The sequence below is a fragment of the Cupressus sempervirens genome, chromosome 3 (assembly GCF_028749045.1).
Source record: "Cupressus sempervirens isolate cs-2001-9-10 chromosome 3, ASM2874904v1, whole genome shotgun sequence".
Lineage (NCBI taxonomy): Eukaryota > Viridiplantae > Streptophyta > Pinopsida > Cupressales > Cupressaceae > Cupressus > Cupressus sempervirens.
In genome coordinates this window covers 984,187,118-984,210,745 of record NC_143120.1, presented here as the reverse complement: position 1 = coordinate 984,210,745, position 23,628 = coordinate 984,187,118, and the positions used below count along the sequence as shown (strand labels likewise).

Below are 23,628 nucleotides of genomic sequence, written 5' to 3'. Positions count from 1 at the left end.
TGGTATTAAAGCATAATTATTCACAAGTGTGTAGACTAAGCACCAAATTTGAGGAAGTTTGCACCAAGACTTGGGGTGAATGTTGATCTTGTGGAGCTAATTGGTCTTCTAGATTTGTGGATTTATTACTTTGGTTTTATAGAGGATCTTGGAAGATTCTTCCAAGAAGATTGGACCCTAGGGAAATTGATGATCTTAGTGATGCTATGGAAGAAAGGATCTTAAGGAAGGTTAATTAAAGTAGATTTTATATCTAAAATGGAGGAGGTTAAAGTTAGTTTCATATCTAAGATGGCATTGATGAAGAGTGACAGGATTTTTGAAATTGTGAGTCTTTAGGCAGTCTACCTAGGCATGCAAGTACTAAAGATGGTTATAAAGAGGTTGCTAAAGACTTTGAAACTACTAGATTAAGTGGTAAGGATAGAATTGATCATGTGGAGAGACCTATGAGAAATAGGGCTAGTTAGTTTGCTAGACTTGGATCTTAGTTAAAGGTGAAGCATAAGATGGAGGTTTCTAATTTCTCAACTACTTTGAATCCTAAAGACTAGATTGATTGGATCGGTGAATTAGAAAACCACTTTGAGCTTGAGGATATTGAGGATCCACTTAGAGTAAGGTTTGTATAAACTAAGTTAAAATGACATGCTGCTCTTTGGTGGAAAGAACTACAAAGAGACAGAGAGGAGGAGGGTAAAATGAAGATGATCACTAGATGGAGATTGATGGTAACCAAGTTAAAGGTTAAGTTAATTTCTGCTAATAATGAACTTGAGTTGTTTAAAAGGTTGCAAAATTTGAAGCAGAAGGATATGACTATAAAGGATTATATCGAGGAATTCTACAAGTAAACTATTTAGTTTGGGCATAGAGAATTTTCAAAGGAGAAGGTAGCTTAGTACATTAATGGTTTGAGATTCAATATACAAGATGAGGTTGGTACGTTGAAGATTGATTTGATTAAGGATGCTTATCAATATGCGCTGAAGATAGAAGATAAGTTGAAGAGGAAAAGTCAAGGTAATTCCAGAGAGAAGGAGAAGCATGATAGCTTGAAAAAATCTAAACTGAGTGACGAAGATGAACCAAAACCTGTTAAACAAAAGAGAAGGATAGTAGAGGTTATTTTAAGGGTACTTGCTACAAATATGGAGAAGTGGGCCATTAATTTTATTAATATCCTAAGGCTAGTGACAAAAGAGTTATTGTTGTAAATGAGGTTGAATACCATGGCAATCAACCTGAGAAAGGAGAGAATTTACTGGCTCAACAAGTACTAGTTGGTTAGAGGACAATGGAATCTTGTTAGAAGACTAATTTATTCAAGACTAGTTGTATGTCCAGTGGTAAGGTTTGCAATATGATTGTGGATGCTGGTAGTAGTGATAACCTTGTTGCTGAGTAGATGGTTCAAAAACTTGGCTCAAAGAGAATGAGACATCCTTATCCTTATAGGATTGGTTGGTTGCAAGGTGAGCATGCTTTAGAAGTAAGGGAGTAGTGCCTTGTTGATTTCTAGATTGGGTAGTATAAGGATTAAGTGTTGTGTGATATTGTGGACATGAATAGTTGTCATTTTTTGCTTGGTAGACCTTGCTAGTATGATTTCAGGTCTATGCATGATTATGTCAAGAATGTGTTTATAATTGTCAAAGGTGGCGGGAAGCATTCCCTAATTCCTTTACAGAATGAAGAGCTCAGTAGAACGGACTTGAGTATTGGTAGCCAAGTTGAGTTGGTAGATTCTAAAAGTGTGAGAGATCAATGTGGACAGAAAACTTGTAGAACACCAAGGACGGATGTGAAGAAGTAGAAGTGGAACAAGGGAAAGAATGTACAAGTTAAGGGCTTGGAGGATATGTATGTGAAGAACTGGTTTGGAGTTTATGTGTTGAATCCTGGAAGATATTCTTCCAGCTACTAAGAACATCATTTCCAAATTGGGGTGTCTGATGTATGAGCATCCTAGGTTGTTAGAAATCTTTCATGTTTGAGTGATTTTGGCTAGGAGTTGTGGACTTGATCACCAAAGGAGTGTTTCTTGGTCATTATTGGATGTAGTGTTGGTTAAGGTGCTAGGTCATTGAAGGGCTCAGTCAATCAAGGGCCTCGACATCTACTATTTCTAGGCACTCGGTATAGTGCTTGATGTGTATTGGTTTCTTGGTACCTATAGAACTTAGAAATGCTTGTGGGAGCTTGGCAACACTTGTGATCTTGCTAATGCTTGGTAGTGTTGCTTGTAGGATGGAGTTCTTGCAAATTTTCTTGATCAATTTGGTGCATTTAATGCATGTTATGTTTGATCCTAATGTGGATCAATTTGGGAGTTTGTGTGGACCTATTTGGGTCTTGGTTCTCTCTCCTGTGTACATTTGATTTATGTTGTAAGCCTTCTAAGGAATTTTGGTATTTAATATTTATTGTAGGTCAACTTGTAGCTCAATATGTATTTAATGTAAGGGTTTATTTAATTTGTAGCTTACTGGGTTGACTTGTCACTTAGTTGGGTATAAATAAGGGGTCTTGTGAAGTCTTTGGTCATAATCATCTAGCTTGGAGAAGAGGATGAAGTGTAGGAGTGAAATTTGAGAAGGGCTAGTAGTTTAGGCTTGGTAAACCAAGAGATTATTTGGTGGGTTTGCAAGCACAAGTTGAGATTTCATTGGGGGTTTCTACCATAATATCTGGACTAGTTGGGATAGTGTGGATTTGGATCTTGGGAGATCTTGCATAACTATTTTTTACCCTAACCTAGAAGGCCTTACAACTAGCCACATTGCATGTAAATAGTTATTTTATGAATAAAGAGATTCATTGGGTATCATATCTTGTATTTGTGTATCTTGTTGTTATGTTTCCGCTGTGTGGTTATTTGTAGGGATCCATATTACCTTCAGTAGGGATACCCTTGGATTCTCACTACATCAGCATGAGATGGACATTTTTCACATTTTTGGATACATGTGTTGGTTTTGGAGTGCTGCCCAAACTAGCCTATTCAACCTAGGCCCCCACACAATGCCTTCATTTTTGGTGATTTTGTGAATTTAGAGTTAAAAATTATTTTCAATTTTTTGTTCTCTATCTCTACCATTTTTCGTGTGTTTTGCGCATTGAGACATTTTTTGGAGAAGAACGATGATTTTTTTCCATGCACAGTAGTTATGCACAGTCATCGCACAAATTTGGGCCCACGTTAGTGCCTTAGATTTTGAGACTCTCCTAGTTGGTTCCATTTTTAAATAGAGGTTTCAATTAATTAAATGTTCAACATTTATTTTTGGCATAATTGAAGTCCCCATGTGCCATCATGGGATTGGAGAGGTCAACAATTCTAGTGCATGAGTTTTTCTTATGGTATCATTTCCAGTTTTGGTGAGCAATTTTTCTCAAGGCATTATTTTTTCATGCAACTCTAGTGGTTTCTTATCTTTTCTCAAAGGGTGAGTTTGGTATTTTTTTGGTCTCCATGCACTTGTTGTTCCTAGCACTAGAGCATGTTAGATTTAGCACTAATGAGCCACTTTATTGGTGCCTCACATGGATTCCCATTATGATCAATTTTCTTTTGAGTAGTTTGGCAGATTTTAAGACAATAATATGGGCACTTTTTAATATTTATGTTTTTCAATCAGCGGCTCCCACACTTCTTGGCCATATAATTTTTTCTCCTCAGATCAAGCTCATGCAAATTGGGCATGTTGCATTGGAAGGCATGATTATTTTTATTGGGCATGGGTCTTTTGCATTGGTAGCTCTTTTTTTCTGACACAAGTCTACATGCGTAGTTTTTCATTCATCAAAGATTTACCACTTTAATGGGTGGTCTTGTTATTTCATTGGTAGTAGTGCATTTTTACATGGAAATTTAAGGTTTAATATTTTAAACACATGCTATATCGGCCATTAGTTTTTCTTCTAACACCGGTTCTTTGTTCTAGCATGTATTTCTGGTGATCAGATATTTTTCTGATACGGTCATTTTCTAGTTTTTACTACATCCATGACTGTTTGACTGTCAAATTTGGGCTTGTCACTTGCTAACATCAATGCCATGTCAACTTCCATTAGCACTCCTATCACCCTTTCAAGCTCTGTTTGGACCTACCTTTGTGTTTTTACTCATACCTCAAGCATACAGACTTTTTTTTGCAAACAAGATATTGTGGGAAAGTTGGTTCTGAACCCGTCATAGTGGTAAATTTTTTTTTGAGTTTTGATGCATTTTTTATGAATTTTTCTATCGTCAAAGTGAGGGGCATAGTTTTGCACTCTGAGAGACATACCTTGAGCATCCTATCTCTAATTTGGGAATTCTTTATACCATTGGAAAGGTCTTCTGAGCTTTTTCTAGTGATGCTGGTTGTTTTTCTAGATTTTGATCCACACACATCCCATTTAGTTTTTTCTTTTCTACATTTTGGTGGATATCTTGGTTGTTTCAGATTCATGGATCAATTTCTTTGCTTTAGATGATTTATCATGGGTTGTACTATATTCTATATTAGTCTTATTTCTCTTTTAGTCTATTTAGATATCATTTGTATACATTCTTGCAAATGCACTGAGACAAAGCGTCATATTGCATCTATATTTTTTTAAAAATTATTTTGCCTTATTTTTCCTTTTGATTCGAGCAATGTCATCTAAGGGAACTCATTTAGATTATTGTATTCTTGGGATTCACCATATATTGTTCCTTATTGTACATGCACTACTCTGATTAAAGTGTCATGAGGGGTTGATGTTTTGCCTTTATTTATTATCTTGCTTTGTCCAAATAGTTTCCCTTCTATGACATTAGCCTCATGTGACATGTTTGAGATTGATCACCTCAATACACACATATGTACTCTTTTGTGCATCTTGATCCTGGTTTCTTGACATGTAGCTTTTTTGGCCCACTTTTCTAGTTGCATGTCACCTCACCCTTGTCTGCATTATGGGTGTTCTTCTATTGTTTCTCATGCTTCATTGGTTCAATGGAGTGAGCTATGTATTTATTATTTGTTCCTACATACTAGGAAGATGCAATAGCTAGGTACCTATGCATTTCAATGAGATAGATCATTTACCATATAGATACTCTTCTTTTCATTCCTAATTTGTATGTAGTCTCCTGTGTTTGATTGATTAGCTCTTCAAGCTTTGGTGTTTCATGCAATTTGTATCTTCAAGTTCAATTGTTTTCTTTTGTATGCCTCCTGATTCAATGTAGATTATAGTCTTCTCTACCTAGTCAAGTCTTGTTTTAGTGGAGGTTCTTCATCTTAGTAATTACTTTTGACAGAGCTTTGTAGCTTCTACATGCTTTACTAGTTTTCTACATGATCATCTTTTGTTCCTATCTTCTAGGACATTCCCTAGTTTGGAGGCTTGTTCAGTCCTTCACTAGTTCTTTTCAACATTATTTCAATATCTTTTTGGAGTGGGGTTTTTCCCATGTGGTTTTCTCTATTTTTCTTCTTTTTAGAGATTTGGTTGTGCTTTGGTACCTCACTAGGCCTTGTTATCAGAACCCAAATTTACTTTCAGTAGTAGTTTCTAAGTTTTTAGCTACTCCCTAAGTTTATCTTAAGGAGGGATGTTAGAGTAATAAAGTATTTTCATATTAATTAAATCATATTAATATAATTATTAAGTCACTTATTATCTCTAGTTCACTTAAGATAAACTTTAGACATATAATAATTAATTCTTTTATTAATTATTATCATGCAACCTAGGTTAGTTACCTATTAGGGTTTTGATCTCCTTTATAAGGAAAATCTCTCTTTCTACATTCATTCACTTATGATAATAGAAATCTCTTCTTTTTTTTCCATCAAGAATATCTCATCTATGGATCAAGGAATTCCATCCTCCATAGCTTTTGCTTCTCTCTTTCTATGACAAGGGTTTGCATGTAGGTGATTCTTGGGAGTCGTGGAGTTGATCTTTCATCAACTTCAACACCATCTTCCTAGGAAGAACTAAGTTGGTTAGGGGAAATTAATAGAATAGTTTATTTATGTTGGAAGGAGTTAATTTCTCATGTCCAAATAGTTAGCCTAGTGAATATTGAATCATAAACATGTCCAAACAGTTAGCCTAGTGAAATCTTGAATCATAAAAGATAACTTACGTCAAAACTCCATTAAGAAAGATTCATACATACATGCAAAATCATCAACAAATAGTTATCTCTTTGTCTTAGTTTGCATAGAATAATTGAATCAAACAAAATGTGAAGACGAGTAGAATGATTGATAGTTATGACAATAATTTCTTATTAGAATTTAATGTTAGTCTAGAATCTCCATTTCAAGTCTTATTAATGGAAAGGATTTTATATATTGATGTAATCATGATGCTATAGAATAGAAACTTTGCAATTTGTGGAAGCCCTCATAACATAGGTAACGTGTATTGGAAACGATGAATAAAAGATTCATGTTTTGTTTTAGTGTGTAAAATATATGTTTACTTTAATCTTTTATTTTATGTTATTTAGGTATGCTATTGTGTAGTTGCAACAATCATTACTACACAAAAATGTGTCCTGCATACTGAACCATAGAGTTCAAGCGCATTAAATTAAACAAGTTATAAGAACATAAAAAATAATGCACCTCGATGTATAACCAAGATGTTCATGAAATCAATCACTGACTCCTTAATGAGCATGACTAATTTTCTCTTGAGTGAATGAATGACTCACCGGCGTAGAGTGTGTTTTAGAAACTCTCCACTTTTTTGTATGTTCTTATAGTGTACTATTTTCTTCCTTGAAAGGTGAACTTGTATTTTTCAAGAAAGTGAATGAATAGATCCCTTTTGATGGTCTATGATAAGATAGTAATGTTTCACTAATTCTTTTGGTTATGTATCATAGAAAAAAATTGATTTTTAACGAATTGAAGTAACTTCTTATTGAAATTATTATTCTTGATCGATTGACCAATGAGATAAAATTATATCCATGATAGAAATGACTCCATACTCAATGAAATAGACTGAAATGTATCCATTAAGATTATTTATAAGTTTTTCATTTATTTTTTTGCAAGAGTGTCTCAATATATGCCTATGTGCATTTGGAATTTTTATTTAATTCTAAAATTATTACATGTCATTAATGATGCATTATGTTAAATTCTTATAAATAAATTCTTACTTTACTTGGAAACAACTTTTTTTTCAATGAAATGCCTATGTGTGGATAGAGCATGAGAATGGCATATCTATTACTGAAAATTAAATTTTTTTTTCTAGGAGTGCATTTTGTTTCCTTGTGGAAGGGTTCCAAAAGTGGTTAATCAGGGAGGGATAGAAATGGATACATTATTTTTGTTTCTTTCTATCTACCAATTATTTTGAATAGAAATGGATACATTATTTTTGTTTCTTTTAACCAATAATTATGGATTGAGTGTTTTAGCCGTGTTTCTATTGCATATGTGTAGATATGCTTGTATACTATTTTTCCCTACCACTTTCATTAATTATGTTCTACATGTAGGTAATATGTTGTGATTATATTTAGTTATACAGTTGTACTAGATCCATCTAATCCTCTTGTGCGAAGTTGCTAGGCTTCTCGAGCCAGGGCTGTGACATCTTTTGTATCAGAAAGGACCCTAGGGGAGCTAACCACTCCATGGTTGGGTGGTAAAAGAGCTTGGGCCACACTTAAATCTTAGAAAGAAGATGGGTGTGTTAGAAAAATGGTCAGCGCTCCCCTTGGGATTCTTGAAAAGGGCTTAACTCATCCTATGTACTATAAGTTGAGTGGTTGTATTGGGAACTAACAGATCAATCTTTTGGTGCAATGATGACCCCACTATAACAAGTGGAAATGTATGAGGAATTCATTTTCATCAAACATGTCACAGATGAAAAAATGTGTCAAATAAAGAAAATTAAATGCAAAAGTCTCTATTGTAAACACATGGTCTAATCAATAATGATCCATTTCATAAGTGAGAAAACTATATATAAATTTGATCTACACGTAAAATCAAGAATGTAAGAATGTATAACATATTACATTCAATACACAAAGTGTTGACCAAAGTGTAGTTCACACATGAATAAATGAACATGATTAAATACAATAAGGAAGTTGACCTCCACATTGAGCTCCATTACATGAAGAGAAATTATCATACATGTATACAACATTTTCATCAAGTATGTCACATATCAAAAGAAAGTATGTCAACCCACATGTCGAACATCAAGTACAATAGAAGAATAAGAGTACATCAAATAAATATATCATTGGACCTCTTTAGAATAATTAGCTCCCTCGTGGATCTTCCTAACATAAATAACTCCTCGACCATGTTGAAGAAGCCTAACAACCTTGAACTAGTTAATCAGATGGATTTATTGCAGTCATGAAACTAACTACAAAGTACACATGTCTAATTGTAGAATATAATTATGAATATGGCAAAGAGATGAAACATAATCGTTCATAGAGAAAATATATGCAAATAAATAGATTTGGTCAAAGCATTCAATGCTAGACTTCTAGTAAGCAATATGAAAAGTACAAAATTTCCAACTACCCTTTCCTACTTATCCACACTTAACACCCTTGGAGATGGACTCAAAATAAAATAGCACACATAGATCAAGAAGAAATAATTTTTCTAAGAAGTACTTTATGTAATCTTTCACATAGATTAAACAAATAATAAAGATTTCTCTCCACATATACCTATTTTAGACAACCACCATTAAATATCACACACTAAGGAAGAAATTAACCTTGCAAAAATAAGGCAACTTTAACTATTTAACACTTTTAATCTAGGAATCAAATCTTTATATTTTATATAAAATGATAACTAAAAATATGATTCTCTTAAACATTCATTTAGTTTCACTCTTATGTAATTATTTTATTAAGATTGTTTTAATCTAATTATTTTATTAAGGATTTGTCCTTCAAATGAAAAAGAGCTTGTATAGCACAAATCAATTTGAACCAATCATAGTACAATCCTTTGTTTATAAGAAAATGAATGCTTAGAAATCTTTACTCATAATTATAGAGATGTCACAATTCTATAATTAAGTAGAAACATAAAAATGTGTAGAAATATTGACTTATAAATATAGAAATTTCATAACGTAAGAATCTCCAATATAATAATAATTTGTAAGTCTTTCACATAGGAGATCTTTAGTTCTTAAATTCTACTCTATTGACACATAAAAATAATAACTAACTACAATAATTCTAAACTTGGACCCATTAAAAATAAAAAACAAGAAGGAATATCATAATTCTATAATAAATTAGGAACATAAAAACTCCCTCATCACTATCTAAGTGCAGCAGAGAGAATTCTCCAAAATACTATTTTGAGTTGCATGGAATCTAATTTAAGGAAATGCTCAGACCATTTTTCTGACATTGCTTTATGGGAGAATATGCATGTTGTGAAATTGTTTTAAGAAGGAAAGGAAAGGAATTCAAACAAAACATAATCTAAAACCAGAGATCGGCTTTGTATCAGGTATGCATTTTAGTTTCTTTTTCTAAGAAATAGATGCATTGGAATGTCATTTGGTGCATATATTGCATTTTCTATCAATGGTAATAGTGTTTTTTTCAGTAAAAATGAAGACTTTAAGGGGCAAGATGGCTGTTGGCATGGCTCCATTCCATTAAATCTTTAAAGATAATAGTGTTTTTTTTATGGAATGGAGCCATGCCAACGGCTCTCTTGCCCCATAAAGTCTGCATTTCTGCTTAAAAAAATTCTATTACCATTGATAGAAAATGCAATATATGCACCAAATAACATTCCAATGCATCTGTTTCTCAGAAAAAGAAACTAAAATGCATACCTGATACAAAGCCGATCTCTGGTTTTAGATTATGTTTTGTTTGAATTCCTTTCCTTTCCTTCTTAAAACAATTTCACAACATGCATATTCTCCCATAAAGCAATGTCAGAAAAATGGCTTGAGCGTTTCCTTAAATTAGATTCCATGCAACTCAAAATAGTATTTTGGAGAATTCTCTCTATTGTGCTTAGATAGTGATGAGGGAGTGATGCAAAGGTAAAACACAATGGAAGAAAACACAATAGCAATAGAAACCAGTACTAGCAAGAGATAGACAATAAAATTCTTCTATTTAATTTATCAAATGAAAAGTACATACATTAGCTCTTTTTGCAAATTTCTTCTCTTCATAACTTTGTATCCAGAAACTTTGCTCTCCAACTTGACCTAAACCTAAACCTAAAACTCTATTTATACTTGCTAAGGTAATCTACGAAACCTTCTAGATTATTACAATATAGAAAATTCTAGATCAATATATATTATTAGAAAATAGGAAAAACAACTTATAGAATACTCTAGATCAATATAGAATAGGGAAGAATGACCCCACAATGGTCTGAACAAATCCCAAGAAAATATCTTATCGTAATGACAAAATTGAGATAATTTTCTCAAGTCCGCTCACATAAATTATGTCCAAAATTCTTTATGTGGGTGCTCCTGCACCTCCCTAGGACAATAGAATCCAAGTCCTTTGGATTTTCCTTCCTCTTTCTTGTCTTCCAATTCTATGGTATTTGTTGTTTGTACTCTTGCCAAGTACCCAAGTTAACTTTCATATTTTCATAAACTTCTTCCACATAAGAACTTAGATAGAACTCCTACAAACTTGCAACAAATGGATTAGAAAAAGCAAATGGGTCCTCATAATATATGAATTCATCAATTTGGTTCACTTTAGGAACCTTTGCATCCTTTTTATCAATGTCCTTCTGCTGCAATATCTTCATGCTTGGAGACAAATTCTTCACTATTTGATCCTTATCTATCCTCGTAGCTTCATCACAAGACTTCTTCCTTGTTGCAACTATTATCTTTTTGATAGGCCATACCACTTTCTATCTTAACCTCAAATGACATCTCTTGGTTCCATCAAGAACCAACACATCCACCTTTATTTCATCTTTATGAACCTTTTCATCACAAGGCTCATCAACAATTACCACTTCAACCTCTTTCCTATCTTCAAGAACCTTTTTATCATCAGGTTCATCAACAACTATTTGCTGCAAACTTTTTATATCAGCATCAATTTGTTCATTTTCTCCTTCTAATGGATAAATCTTCTCTTCAATGGCAATCGAGTTCTCTTTGCCATCTTCACAAGCTTCTGTAACCTCAAAGGATTGTTTCCTCAAATCACTATTTCTTTTTCCATATTTTTCTTTAACTCCTCTTATAGTCTCGCTAAATTTTCTTCCCCTTTTTAAGGTTCCCTCATTAGGAATCTCATTTTCTCTTCTATCTCTTGATTCATTTTAGCTTCCTCTTCTCTTTTCTTTTTTTTCTCTTCCTCTCTTTTCTTTTTCTAAAAATTACAATATGAAACCCATACATCTAAAAGTATCTTCTGATCATGAGATAAATCTTCTCTTGTGACCATTGTCTCCTATCTAGGTTCTCTCCACTCAACCTAGTCTTTTGGCCACAGTTCCAAGTTCTTTCCTTAACCTGTCACAAAATATAATTCACCTTAGAAGCTGAAAGCTTTCCCCAAGCTTTTCCCAAGTGCCTTAGAAGCTTTCTCCAAGCTCTGATACCAAAAATAATGCAGACGTAAAACACAATGGAAGCAAACACAATAGAAATAGGAACCAACACCAGCAAGAGATAGATTATAAAATTCTTCTATTTAATTTATCAAATGAATAGTACATACATTAGCTCTTCTTGTAGATTTCTTCTCTTCATAACTTTGTATCTAGAAACTTTTCTCTCCAACTTGACCTAAACCTAAACCTAAAACTCTATTTATACTTGCTAAGATAATCTACGAAACCTTCTAGATTATTACAATATAGAAAATTCTAGATCAATATAGATTATTACAAAATAGGAAAAACAACTTATAGAATATTGTAGATCAATATAGAATAGGGAAGAATGACCCCACAATGGTCTGAACAAATCCCAAGAAAATATCTTATCATAATGACAAAATCGAGATAATTTCCTCAAGTTTTCTCGCATAAATTATGTCCAAAATTCTTTATGCGGGTGCTCCTACACCAAGGAGTTTTTATGTTCCTAATTTATTATAGAATTATGATATTTCTTCTTGTTTCTAATTTTTAATGGGTCCAAGTTTAGAATTATTGTAGTTAGTTATTATTTTTATGTGTGAATAGAGTAGAATTTAAGAACTAAAGATCTCCTATGTGAAACACTTACAAATTATTATTATATTGTAGATTCTTATGCTATGAAATTTCTATATTTGTAAGTCAAGATTTCTACACATTTTTATGTTTCTACTTAATTATAGAATTGTGACATCTCTATAACTAGTAGTTGCACATTTTTGTACATGCAATGAGAAGTCGATAGATATGATATGTTTTTACTAGAAAGAATAAATGATTATAAAAAATTTATCAAGTACATAAAGCAGCAAAGGAAAGTGTGCAGTGGAGAAGTCATCACATGAGAAAATATGATATGTAAAGATGAAGGAGCATCACATAGGTTGTCATGTTTTATGTTGTCCAGAAGACTTGTCATTCATGTAGATCTATGACCATGATTAATTGTAAGATTGGGTTTCCTGAGATAATGAATTATTAAGTTGGTTGCACTTTGAAGAGTGGCATGCTAGTAGAAGACTTTTCAGTTTATGTTGGTTCGATGGAGTCATACAGAAAACATAATAAGTGGTAGAATGATGAAGAGATATTTTAGTAGGTTCAGTTGTCAAACTTGGCCATGAATGTGAAGGTTTACAATGGTCTCGCACATGTGCATATTGTCAGAGTGGCTAGCCGAAGCAAGCACAGATTACATTTGATCAAATGTAGAAAAATAGGTTGTTAGCCACTTGACACCATCAATGGACTGATGTAGGCCTTGATTAATGTAGAAAGATTGGAACACTTGCAAATCCTATTTGAGGAATTACAACAAATTGGATGTGAGACAAGTAAAAGTACCATCTTTTGTGATGTATAATGCATTTTCCAAAGTTGGGAATATTCCTGAGATAAAAAAGGATTTATAGTGATATGAAAGCTATAACCTCACCTAATATATAACTTTATAGAACATTAATTGAAATGCTCAGCAAGAGAGAAGAAGTCAAAGATCCAGAGTTGATTGTTGCAGATATGGAAGTAGCTGGTTTTAAGTATCGAAGTAGCTAGTTTAAAGGTTGATATTGGTATCTATAAAAGGCAGTTGAAGTTTATCAACACATGCAAGTAGCCAGGTGTGCTCCAAACAATAATACTATTAGCATATCGATTTCAATGTATAGTAAGCATGTTAGAATTAGAGAAGCCTCTGCATCTTATGTATCTTGGAAGCATTTTTTGCGGATATATGTCAGAATCATTGTTTTTGAAGGAATTTTTTTATTTGGTCAAACACTAAAAGTTCTCAAACTTGAGATAAAACTTTAATGACTTAACAATACTTAGCACTTTATATACTCCAAAACAATAAGGTGAACAACATACTAAACAAAATAAAATGGTACAAATCAAAAACCATAGTAAAGCACTAAGTAAATCAATGATTTAATGATTTTCACTAAAGTGTTATAGCCCCGTTGCTTGATCCATGAATAATCCTGTGTGTAAAAGTAAAAGGACAGACTTGAATGCACTTCAAATTAATCTGGTCAAATCTAGTCTACTATGCTTCATTTTCTTGTGAAGGAAGAAATTCAAAAAGTTATTTGAGATAAAATAAAAAATATAGATTGCACCTCTAGATTGAATCCATGGAGGGCAGAAGAGAAAAGAACAAAGGCTCTTTCACTGGAAGATTGTAAACAACCATTCATTAGATACTCTTTTTGATGACAGCTAGTAGTGCTATCGTACAAATAATTATTTTTATAAAAAAGGGTTTGTGGTTGGATAAGCAAAGAAATGAACATACAATAAATTAAGTTGGCATAAGTCAAATTTTTTGTGTGACATTATGTTGTGATTGAATAGTATCAAACAAATTCAGAAACAATATAACATTGCTGAATTAGCCATTTGTAGTTGAAAAGAACCAAAATAAATTGTGACAAATTTTTTAATTATAAATAGAAGCCAATGTGGATGAAATTCTATAGTTTCATGAAATGAGGATACTGTCTAAATTGTGCATAAAGATTAAACAATATTCAACAAGATAGTAAAACGTATATATTTATAGTAAATGATAGTAATTTATTGTGCATGGAGAATCATCAAATTGATTTTAATCTATGGTAAATCAAGAGTAATCATTTTGTGTACATGAGAAGAAGCCAAATTGATTTGAGCCAATTTGAGTGACCTGCAAATAAGATGGTTAAATTGTTAATATGTATCTTTTTGGAGTAGTAGACAACATGAATTTACATTTGTAATTTTATTTATATTAAATTAGTAATTGAAGTTACATTTAAAAAAATTGAACTGCATGCCATTCAAAGTGGCACATTAATTTCTATAAAACATATTGAAATGTTATGTGTGTCAAGGAATCATTGTGTATTGTTTTCCTGCAATTTCTTTATAAACTTAGTTAGTAATATTGAAGACAAAAATGTTGTTATTGTTTATTAAAATGTAGGAGAGAATTTATATTTAATGAAAAAATGGAGGATAGATTGTGTGGTTACCTATGTGGCTTTAATATTAGTTTGTGTGGGTAGTAAGTTTGCTGATAGCAGTTGTAGACATGCTTCTTCTCTTTTCTTGGCAGCTGTATAAGAATTATTTTCCATCTTCTAGTACCTTTCAAAAGGAAAATGTGGGTCAATGTCAAGGTTGTTCAAAATTTTAAATGTCAATCCTTGCCTTTCTCTTTTTTTGATGTCAATTGTTTCTTTATTTAGGGTAAGGTCCCATGGGCACCCGCTTGCTTAAAAATAGAGCGGGTGCCACTGAGTTTTTTTAGGAACTTTTAAATGGAAGTGGTCTCATGAATTTTTAATGTGAATCTGCTTTAAACAATTAGCTCCTACAAACAAGGAAGCTTGTGGTCAAATGAAAACTATTTAAATTTTTTTAATATGAAAATTGTATTTCTTCATAATTTTGATGGGAAAATGAAAACAGATTATTGACAAGTGGCAAAATTTTCTCCTAAATTAGTAGGGCTAATTCTAGCCCCACCCCTTTTTCATCTACTCAAAATGAAAAAGCAAAAAAGTAGGGGCTCCTATAAAATAGGAAAAGATTCTAATTAAAGCTTTAGCCCCCACCAAAAAAGTGCATGGGACCTCCTATTCCCAAAAAATAGAGCCCAAGCCCCCTCCATGGGACCTCTGTATTAGTGTGAGACCTTGAGATTTGTGTATTATAATAGCCCAACCCATTGTTAGTGGAATTTGTGTACGACTACCTCCAGTAATTGGAATGATTTTCAAGAACTATAGATTTTGGAAAACTTAGAGAGCGTTATTTTTATGTGTAAGATGGACACATTTTTTAAAATTAGGCTTAGCCAAAAACTTTGAAATGATGAAAAAGTTGCTACTAGAAGGATTGCATATACATCCCTACTGAGTTGCAGGACCAATTCAATTGGTTACTGGGTTAGTCAATGATGTTCATAATCATTCCTTCAAAGAATTTTGATTGTGTTTATCTACAGTTGGAGGCTCTTTGAGCAACATGTTTGTGTCATCCAAGCTTCAAAAGACAAGTTCCTCAGATTCTTTTCAGAAAATCCACTTCTAGTCAGACCCATGGGGTTCATCTTTATTATCTACATTGTGGTACTTTAAGCTGTATTCCTTGAAACTATCCATGTTAACTAATGAAACTTCTAATTGAATGCGGGTACCTCATTGAATTGGTAATAGTGGCCATTTATCAATTGTGCCATAGTGAAATATCATATTCAGTCTAACAGTTTCCCCACTTTCGCACCTCCCCAATGGGTATTTCTAACCAATAATGAGAATAAGAGTCAGCAAGAGGAACTATCTATCTCACACCAGAAGAAATAGAAGAACCTGTTGACCTTTCCAAAAGAGGTTCACTCCTGCTATTTATTGTACATAGAACATTTTTAGCTGCTCTAGATGAGATTTCTGTATGTTACCCAAATAGGGAGATTCTTTTTTCATCTATCAAAATGGTCACTAATTGTCAAATGGTTCAGTTGTTATAGCTCAAAAGCCCTATACACTTATTCTTCCTTTAGCCTAGTCCTCCAGTCAAACAAGTGAAACTAAATCTTTGTCGGGCCACTTTTGTACTGAATGTGAGAAAAGTTAGAGAGACATAGCAAAATTTGCACAAGTGTTTGGGCATACTTTTCAATGTATAAGATGTCCATAAAGGACTCAAAAAGGCAGTAAAGCTTCATCCAACACCAAGGGAACAACCACTTGAGAAGAAGATGCCTCACTATTCTATAGTTTTTATCCCAAATTGTACTTCTCAAATTCAAAGGCTATGGGTAATCTATTTTTTTTTTGGTCTTGTTCTTTAGCTCCTATAATTTCCTTTATGTATATTTTCCCTTCACAACAACAAATTTAAGACATAAAAAATATATTTCTGTACTTTTACATAAGAATGAGCAACCTAATCATTTGTGATAGTCTTGGAATAGGTATGAATCATAATGGTGATGAAGGGAGAAACTATTTTAGGGAACACATGCTCACATATGAACATGTTTCATTTGGTGAAGAAAATAGTCATCTTACTTTATTAGATGGAGTAAAAGTAGTTGATAAAGGTAGTCCAAAAAATTTCAAAGCTTATTGATGAAAGGAGGAGATTAACCTAATAAAATGAAGAACTTAGTTATTGACAGCTTTGAAGAGAAGCATTTTGCATTTTTTCAAGAATCACAAAGTTGAAATTTAGAGAGGCTTATTTTAGTGCACAAGCTAAACACTTTTTTGAAAGAGGCTTAGCTGAACACTTTGAAAAGTTGACTTAAGTTTCCAAGATGATTGATTGTAAATTTGATAAGCTGCTGGAATGATTAAATTGTTTGGTGGGTGTTGGATTTCATTTTTTGTGGTCTTAGTAAAATACCCTAGTTGCACCCTATCATTAGCATTGACAAGAACATAGCTTAAAACATTTGCACATATGCTTTGGAACAAGTTTGAAAGGAGATTCACAGATTAACCACAATATATCCTAACACCGTTTAAAAAATTTTCATGTAATCTTCAATGATCTAAATTGCCATAAGGTTCTACCATCATTAAGTGAACTCGAATATCACTGTGACTATTCATAATTTGGACCAGTTTGATCAGCATTAACAAACACATAATTAAAAAATGTTGCACATATGCTTTGGAAAAAGTTTGAAAGGGGATTGACAGATTAACCACAATATATCCTACTACATTCCATCCTGTGGAACCCTTTGGGTATTTAAATTTTGCAGTCACAGTTATGGAACTGTCTAGAGTTTTAGCTTTAAATCAGAGTTTATGAAACAATATATACATGTCCTTTGCCATGAAAATACAATCTCCTTCAAGTTAACAATTGTGAGTTAAATATTGTTGGTGATTTTAGTGAATTTCAATTTTTAGAAGACTCTAATAAGGAGGTCATGGACACCTCCAGGTTGTGCTGGACAATAGGACATCACTGCATTAGTGCCAGTCAGAGTAGGGACGTGTGGCTATCATATGGGTTAGGAGCGAGGAGGTCCTCGCTTTTTGGTACCCGCTACCAAGGTATCTTCCCAGATAGAGGATCCCAAACCCTGGAATCATAGAACTTGGCCAAAGAACCAGACAAGTGCACAATAACAGATTCTTGCATGAGATTTCTGTATATATTTTGTTTGGTCATATTTTATTGAATTTCAGTTTTTAGTTTCACAATAAAATATTTCTCTCCATGATTGTTGGATATGCACCAGAAGGTCATGAGAACGAAGGTTGGACATTTATTGGTCAAATGAAACAAGAAAATATGAAGATGGATATGGAAAAGACAGTGTTGGAAGTGAAGGCATCCAAATTTGTTTCATTGAGCATCCAATAGTATCAAAACCCTTAAATAAGACAAGGTGAAAAGAAAAATAAATCTACCAAGGTTTTTGTATTCTGTCAACACTAATTAGGTCTACTCATTTTAGCAAACCCATGATTTGAGAAAGGGGGAAATGAAGATTTTTAGATACAAAACACACCATTTGAGAAAGGGAATAGTTACAATCCATGGATATAGAAAACACACCATTTGAGAAAGGAAAAAATTTAAAAATTCAAAAATGAAAACTATATAATAGTTACGATCTCTGGATATAGAATAGCTCAAGAGGAAGAAAAACTTACCAGATCCTATAAAGAATGCACAATATAATGTGTCAAAACCTTCAATCGGTAGCCATTACCACTATTGTGAAATAAAATCCCAAACAACTATGGCAATATATAATGCCCAAAAACAACTATCAGAAAGGAAATAGCAAGACATAGCCGATGAAAGAGGAGAGAAAATAAAAGGAAAGAAATCAAAGGGAAAGATTAGAAAGATTTATTCTAATTTTTTCAGCCAAATTCTATAGAAATTTCGATGAGGCTGATAATTTGGAGGCAGAAATTTGCAAAAATTGAAAGCAAAGCTCCCACAAATAAGCCTATCAGCTTAATTATGAGTAAAGATTTCTACACATTCACTTTCTTATAAACAAAGGATTGTACTATGATTGGTTCAAATTGATTTGTGCTATACAAGCTCTTTTTCATTTGAAGGGCATGGCTCCATTCCATTAAATCTTTAAAGATAATAGCATTTTTTTAACTAATGATTTTATTGATTTTACAAGTTTTTCTTCTAACAATAATATTGCTTTTTGAAAGCCATTAATGAACCAGAGCTATTACAACTTGCAGGCATGGAGTTTTTTCAAATGGGAATGTTGCTTTTTCCAAATGTTGCTTTTTCGTGAATGTCTAATATATGCATCAAAAAACATTCCAATGCATGTGGTTCTCACAAAAAGAAACAAAGAAAGTAGAGGAAAACTCAACCACATGCATTGGAATGTTTTTTGAGGCATATATTAGACATGCACAAATACAAATGAAACCCTAATAACCTTAAAATAATTATCAATGGTAGACAAAAGAATACTGTTGTGTAGTATTCTTCTATCTTCCATTGATAATTATTTTAAGGTTATTAGGGTTTCATTTGTATTCGTGCATGTCTAACCTGAACCTTTGTAGTCCATTCTACCAGTATTCTATCAAAAAACACATTTCATAATTTGACTTGAAGATTAAAAAGAAATCATGTATTTTGCAGCAGGAGTAAAACTTCAAGTTGATCAAATAACCAGCTTGTTAGATAAACCATCATTTTTATTTATTGCATTAGGAAGAAAAATGGACAGATCTATATATTTTTGCATTTTAATGAGATTTTTATTATAAATAAAATGCTTCTTAGCAGTAGCAGAGTTTTAACCATGCTATCCACAAGATCTCAACATTTTTAGTTCCAATTTATTTGCCGTTTCAATCATATGTTTTCAATCAGTATCCAATTTTTAACAAGTTAAACATATCATTTTCTTTAAAATCTATAACTTACTTTTCCTAATTAGCAATTATATTTTATTCTAAACATATCATTATATTAAATTGAATGTTTTATTGAAACATTTAGTAATTATTTATTGAAATAATTGATAATTATTTTTAATATATGATTGAATATTTTGTTAATATATTTAATTTTTTTGTATTTTAAAATATTATTTTTCATCTTACTAATGAATCTTTATTGTTTTAAATGAATAATGCAAATAAATATAAGTTTTGTCTTACTTTCATATAAGTATTCTCCCTTTTCTCTTAAATAAATCTTATTATTATATATATTATATATTGTTTGTGATGGGAAGAGTTAAGCTTCAGATCAAGAAAATAGAAAACAATATAAATAGACAAGTTACCTATTCCAAGAGGCGAAATGGACTTACTAAGAAGGCCTATGAACTCTCTATTCTATGTGATATTGATATTGCACTTATTATGTTTTTGCCTTCTAGAAGACTCAATCATTTTTCTGGAAAGAAAAGGTAAGCTCTATTAGAACCACTGAATAACTTGTGTTTTTAATGTCTACGTTGCTTCTATAAATAGTTTTATTTACTAAAGAGATTTATTTCATATGTTGTATATTTAAGGAAAACTTTAAATATGGTGAATATACTTTGGATTATGTATAGTATTTCATATGAAATAAATGCCTAGCATTAGGGGAATTCTCAATTAAAGTTCATTCTATTTTATTTTATATTACAATGTTAAATTTTCATTTTCTTTTTAGATTGACAGAAGATGTTATAGTTCGTTATGTTAATCTACTAGAACATGAGAGAGGAAGGTATGGACCTTTTGCAATATCTTAAAAAGATAAAAATGAAATTCATAATATTTACTTTTACATTTCAATTTATTTTTTACGTATAATATGCTCACTTCAATTCCAATATTCTTGTATCAAATTACTCATTTAATAAGATAGATCTTTTACAAAGAATAAATATAAAATTTCATTAATCTTAGTTATAAGTTGTCTATGAAAAAGATTGCTCCATTATTGCACTTATATGAAAGTTTGAATAGACAATTTTTATAAAAATGTATTGCAATTAACAACAATATTATACCCACTTTCTTGTAGCTTTTTCACCTACATACCTCTAACAAGATTAAGTTTTGAATAAAATTATGTTCATGTTTAGTTTGGTTTTATAACTAATATTTTTGTCATATTTGTTCTCTATTTGGTATAAATTCTGTGAAATATGAAAAATATACAGGCTTCAAAATCAAGAAGTAAGTCTCAATCTACAATTTTTAGTTTAATTTTTCTTCTTTCTAGTGTAATTTATTTTTGTGAATAATTTATTAATGTAGAAACCAAATCTTAGAATTAGACATAAATAAATGTTATTTTATGACATGTCTTAGCAGCTTTTAAATGAAATATTGAAGAAATTGAAGAGCGATAATGATCATGCCAATCATTTATCAAGGTCTTTTAAAAATTTATCTATTATTTTTTTACATGTAGTAAAACCCTTTTTACTAAGTAATAAGTAATATCTTACTAATGAGTGTTTCTACATTCTATCCGTGACTATGCATTATCATCAACAGCTCAGGAAACATTCCAAATTTTGAGGTATGCTTGATTTCACCATGAAAAAGAACAATGATTTCTATTTTTTAAGTTATGATCCAATTTTGATGTATAATTATTATGATAAATTTATATAAGATTCAAAGAGAAATTAATACATGGAAATTGCAGCTACTGAATGCAGAATCAACACTAAGGTAGAGTCTCTTACTTAATCTAAAGTAATATTTTTTCCATTAAATTATAGTACTTTTTAATTTAGTACTTTGATCTTAAAAACATCTAAACATGTGCAATTACTGATATGAAAAATATCTATTAACGTTTTTCATTGATTTCACTATTCATATCAATGCTACCTATACTTTTATTCAATTTCCAATCTAATTATCCCTCCCTTTCTATGAACTCCTCTCTATAACGCTCCCCTTCACTAAAATTACAAAAGTAAAAAACAAAAATCATACTATTACTTTTTGTATAAATCAAATGCCCAGGCAATAATTGTGGGATCTTAAAGAACTATTTTTGAGTTTGTAAAGAACAGAAATATAAAAAAATTATATAAATATATTGAAGTTTCATATAATATTTCTTTTTTTGTTTTAAATCTGCAGGTGTTTGAAAGCAGATCCTAATATGATAACTTCAGTACAAGATGCAGAGTATTATGAGAGAGTTCTGGAAGAATCCTTAATTAAAGTTCAACTTAAAAGGGTAAAGAACTCCACTTCTATTTCATTAAATATCTTTTTGTAAACATATCTTACAAATTTTAATATTAAAAAACTAGTATAACAATTAGTTTTGATAATTATATTATTTTCAAATTCTAAGAAAATTATATTTTACTTCAAAAAAATTTTCAAGTATATTATACAGATTTCTTGAACAATCTAGCACAGTCTCCTATGGCCAAGCTAACATCCATGGTCAATCAAATATGCAGGTATGTTCCATTTGTGAGAAATCAAAATCTTTTTTTTTTTTTAAATAGTATTTTCCATATATTAGTGAAGATAAATTTTCATATAGAAATAACTTATTTAATGCCAAAACTTTTCTCTCCATTTTTTTCTCAAAATGTACAGGACCGATTGAAATATACAGATATGTATCGTTGGAGCAATGCCCCAAAATTTTCTTTTGTCATATCTAATGAATGGAATAGACTGGCTAAACTTTTAAAATGTTTCATACTAATGTGCATTAGAAATAGATACATTAAACGATGATAAACTATTTTTTTAACTATAAATTTGAATTTGAATTATATTGATATCAGCAGCCACAAAATAGTTCAAGTGAGAGTCAAATATTAAGCCATATATCACAGAGAGACTAAAACTCTGTAGATCTTGCCAATACTGATAGCATCTTCAACATCAGGTATGTCTTTAAAACTTGTGTTATTCATGGAAATGATAAATGTTTACAAATATTTTGACACTGAATAAGTGTTTGGCTTCTTGAAATGAAGGGACAGTGGGGTAGAATGCATGGCTAAAACAATTTATCCATCGCTACAATAAGGCAGTGGAAGTATGCAACTTGGAAATCATGCAAGTGAATCCAATATATCAGATTTGAGATATTATTATCTCCCTATTGAAGACAACAATAGTGATGAGCATGTTGAGCATGATATGGTGGGCAGTGATTATGGCTCTACAATGATATTCCCATCCCAATTGCAATCAACATATGGTGTTGACTTGATGGCACCTTCATTAATGATGTAATGTATTGACATGCATGTTTATAATGTTTTTGCTGACACTTTTGAAAACTATATTAGATTTATTTTTCCAGAAAGGATCTTAAAAATATTTCAAACAACTGTAATTAGTTTCAAACATCTTTTTCATTGCAATTTTTTGTTTCAATTATTAGTTCATGTGCCAATTTTTACATTTTGACATTTCAAACTATCAATGAAATTGCAATATTAAATTCTATTACACAAAGTTACAATAGTTAATACTTATTTCTTATTAGAAAAGTAACTTTTTCTGATTTTTGATTCCTTGGAACAGACGAAAAAAAAAATTGTTTGAAAAAATACCAAATTTATAAACAACATTTGAAGCCTCTGAGTTTCCTATTCTTCTTGACATGCAGATTCACCAAAACAAACTTAATTCATATGTAGATCCATTAATGATGCAATTTGGTGGTCTATTTTTTATATTATTCTTTAAAGTTGTTTATGTTGTTATTTTTCTTCCATTAATTTCAGAGTAGGGCTAATTTGTTTACAACCAGAGAATCCAAAATGTTCATTTTAAATTTATTGTTCCATTGCAGTTAGGGTTTCTTAAAACTGAGATAGTGCAAATGTTAATTCTGATGTCTAAAACAAACCACTCTTCCTAACATATGTGAAGGAAGTACTTCGATATTATTTTTTCTAATACTTCTTCTACTAAGATTTGTAATGCTACAATTCGCCTATGCTTCATCATTATATTGTCACTTTCATTTT

General features: G+C 31.5%; 1 pseudogene; it reads left to right on the top strand.

Annotated features, from left to right (window-relative positions):
* Nucleotides 1-19,888: 19,888 nt before the first annotated feature.
* Nucleotides 19,889-22,885, top strand: LOC149570052 (agamous-like MADS-box protein AGL66; annotated as a pseudogene).
* Nucleotides 22,886-23,628: the final 743 nt, after the last annotated feature.